We start from the raw sequence: 3,882 nt of genomic DNA, 5'->3' as shown, positions 1-3,882 counted from the left end.
CTGTCCTCTTTCTAGGTTTTTAGCCTCATCTCTCCACTATTACTCATATAGTTATGCTTCAGCTATGCAAAAATCAAAAAGATTCTTGGAAGGAAACCTGTGACAAACCTAAACAGAATGTTAAACAGCAGAGATAGCACTTTGCCAACAAAGGTACATATAGTCAAAGCTATGATTTTTCCAGTAGTCATGTACAGATGTGAGAATTGAACCATAAAGAAGGCTGAGCACTGAAGCTTTTGAATGGTGGTTCTGAAGAAGACTCTTGAGAACCCCTTGGACTGAAAGGAGATCAAACCAGACAATCCTAAAGGAAATCAACCCTGAATATGCATTGGAAGGTCACTCACTGGAAAAGACTCTGATGCTGGGAAAGATTGAAGGCAAAGGGAGAAGGTGGTTGCAGAGAATGAGATGGTTAGATAGCATCACTGACTCAATGGACATAAGTTTGAGTAAACTCCAAGAGACTGTGGAGGACAGAGGAGCCATGTGTGCTACAGTCCATGGGGTCATGAAGAATCAGACACAACTTAGCAACTTAACTACAAATGCCAAACTTATTTCAGTTTCTAGTACCCGTCATGTACTCTGGGACTTAACACATGCTGTTCCTTTTGGAGCAGTTTTCATCTCTCCTGCCTTTTCCCTCTCTCCCTTCCCATCCCCTTCCCCCTCCCCCTCCCTCTTTCTCTTTCCATCTCTCCCTCCAGACTTTCCTGGTTAACTTATCCTTTAGATTCTTTGAGAAGCCTTTTGAAGTCCTTCCAGTTAGATACCATGCTTTGTAGTCCCACTGCATTTCATGCGTTCACCAAACCCACCCCTACCCTTTATTGTAACTGCTTGTTTGACTTTCTCCTTGTACCTGCAGACAGTAAGCTGTTTTATGCAAAATTTATGTCTGTTCCTATTGTTACTCCCAGCACTTAAAACAATGCCAAACCTACAGTAGACATTCAATAAATACTTCTTTAATAACTGCTATGAATGAACATATGCAGGGTCAAATTATTTTATATATTAAATACATCATTTATATAAGAAATTATGGTGTGTTCTGTAAACATCATGGTTTTATCTAAGTGGTAGGAGAGATGAAGGAAGTGCAGTTTCATTTGGCCCTTCTTTTATTTTTTCCAGTTTTAAGATTACTAACAGCAAATGAGACAGGTTTAAAAGAAGAAATATTTTGATTTAATAAGAAATTCTCACAACTATGATCATTACAATCTTTTAAAGGGATAAAAAATTAAACAGGGAAATCATGATGCCCCATGACCTTTTCAGTTCAATACTCAGTAGAGTTCAAATGGCATTATTATGAATATGAATGTTTATGTGAATAAATGTACCAGAAAAAAATAGAATCATATAAGTAATTTCCTTTACATTTACTCTAGGAATTCACTTTTTAAATGCTCCGACTCCAAGGCATTCTTATAAGCCATGAAATGAGCCAAGTCAGCCATACCTGTTCAAAATGTGTTTTAGAAAGTTCATCTTAACAATAGTCAGTTGAAAAATTAATGTTCACCTTCCCTAAAAATTTTATCCAAAAGAGAACATAGCATAATTTAGATGTATATGAAGCAAAGAGCATGTTTTTATACAATGAAAATTATATTGTGACACAAGTAAAAACTGATCTTATTGCTTCTGGTTAGAAAACAGCAACATATTTCTTTTCATCTGGTCAAGATCCTTTTGAAATTTTGTTTTATTTTATTGATTTTACTAGCTTTATTTTTTTGCATTTATATGAAGGATGAGACTACTTGACTAATGTCAGACAAAATAGCAGGTATGTTAAGTTTATAAAATAGTCATCTGATTTGAATCTTCTGTATAACATTCCCCAAATGGGTAAAAATGGGTAAAAATAGTAACATTCTTGATTCAGTGGGTTAGATGAGAAAAGTATTGACTACCATGTATAAATTTTATTTAGTTTTAGAGTTCCAAAAACAGAAAATGTTGATCCTATTTTGTCCTATTTCTAAGGGCATATCAAAAGCAATCAGTAACTCTCTCCTCCCTTTTACTTGATAATTCTGTTTGGTGGTGGCTTACTTTCTGTGAGTACAAGGCCAGTTAAACTCTTTTCTGGAAGTATGCAGGATAGCTGGACCATGGAGAAGAGAGTCATTTGGTCTTTGAGTACCATGTGCTACACATACTACTGGGAGAGAACTATGGGCTTCAGAGGGTTTAAGAAATTTAGAAACTTATAGTCTCATGACAAACGCTGAAATTCATAGTGATGCAATACAGAAATATGTGACAAGGCAGCACAGGACAACTCCACAGGCAATAATAGTGATTTCTGTAAGTAGACCAGAAGGAAGCTGCATGTTATGTTTATTACTGTTTATTACTTTTTATTTCAGTTTTTAAGATTTAGTCTTCAGGTTTTTTTTCAGCCCATCAAGATTCTTTTGAATCTTTATTTAATTTTCCTATTGTATTAGCTTTATGTCTTGGTATTCTTGTGAAGGGTGGGATCAAATGGCTGAAGTCTTTTGACTCTCAGTTTATAGAGCTTGATTTTTATTGACTAGGCAGTGGTCAACACCATAAGTTTTTGAGAGGATGAATGCCATCTCTTATATTGTTAAGGAAAGTTAGTGTGTTGATAACATGTACCGTAGATGAGAGGGGTGAAAATAAAGCAGGGAGACAAGAGATTACTGTAATAGTTCAAGACCAAAATGATCAGGAAGGGTGTTAGAAACGAAGGGAGTGTTTACTTTGTCTCATTCGCTGCCACATGCCTTATGTATAGAATAGGATTTAGCACTTAATAAGTCCTGAGTGAATATTTGTTGATTCAGTAAATAAATTCAAGAAATATTTTATCCATTCATCCAATGGATAAATATCTTTTGGTTGGGGCATTCAACCCATTTACGTTTAAGGTAATTATTGATAAGTATGATTCCGTTGCCATTTACTTTATTGTTTTGGGTTCGAATTTATACACCCTTTTTGTGTTTCCTCTCTAGAGAATATCCTTTAGTATTTGTTGGAGAGCTGGTTTGGTGGTGCTGAATTCTCTCAGCTTTTGCTTGTCTGTAAAGCTTTTAATTTCTCCTTCATATTTGAATGAGATCCTTGCTGGGTACAATAATCTGGGCTGTAGGTTTTCTTTCATCACTATAAGTATGTTTTGCCATTCCCTCCTGGCTTGAAGAATTTCTATTGAAAGATCAGCTGTTATCCTTATGGGAATTCCCTTGTGTGTTGTTTGTTGTTTTTCCCTTGCTGCTTTTAATATTTTTCTTTGTGTTTGATCTTTGTTAATTTGAGTAATATGTGTCTTGGGGTGTTTCGCCTTGGGTTTATCCTGTTTGGGATTCTCTGGGTTTCTTGGACTGGAGTGATTATTTCCTTCCCCATTTTAGGGAAGTTTTCAACTATTATCTCCTCAAGTATTTTCTCATGGTCTTTCTTTTTGTCTTCTTCTTCTGGGACCCCTATGATTCAAATGTTGTAGCATTTAATATTGTCCTGGAGGTCTCTGAGATTGTCCTCATTTCTTTTAATTCGTTTTTATTTTTTCCTCTCTGATTCATTTATTTCTACCATTCTATTTTCTAATTCACTAATCCTATCTTCTGCCTCTGTTATTCTACTATTTGTTGCCTCCAGAGTGGTTTTGATCTCATTTATTGCATTATTCATTATATATTGACTCTTTTTTATTTCTTCTAGGTCCTTGTTAAACCTTTCTTGCATCTTCTCAATCCTTGTCTCCAGGCTACTTATCTGTGATTCCATTTTGATTTCAAGATTTTGGATCAATTTCACTATCATTATTCAGAATTCTTTATCAGGTAGATTCCCTATCTCTTCCTCTTTGGTTTGGTTTGGTGGGCATTT

At 35.3% G+C, this 3,882-nt stretch overlaps 1 protein-coding gene across 2 annotated transcripts in view; it reads left to right on the top strand.

Moving 5' to 3' along the window:
• Positions 1-3,882, top strand: part of DPH6 (diphthamine biosynthesis 6) — a 192,079-nt gene that overhangs the window by 166,972 nt on the left and 21,225 nt on the right. The gene's annotated exons all lie outside the window — the stretch shown is intronic.

Source organism: Bison bison, unplaced genomic scaffold, assembly GCF_000754665.1.
Source record: "Bison bison bison isolate TAMUID 2011002044 unplaced genomic scaffold, Bison_UMD1.0 scf7180017864197, whole genome shotgun sequence".
Taxonomy (NCBI): Eukaryota; Metazoa; Chordata; class Mammalia; order Artiodactyla; family Bovidae; genus Bison; species Bison bison.
The sequence above is the reverse complement of the archived record's forward strand: the minus strand, read 5'-3'. Positions and strand labels throughout refer to the sequence as shown.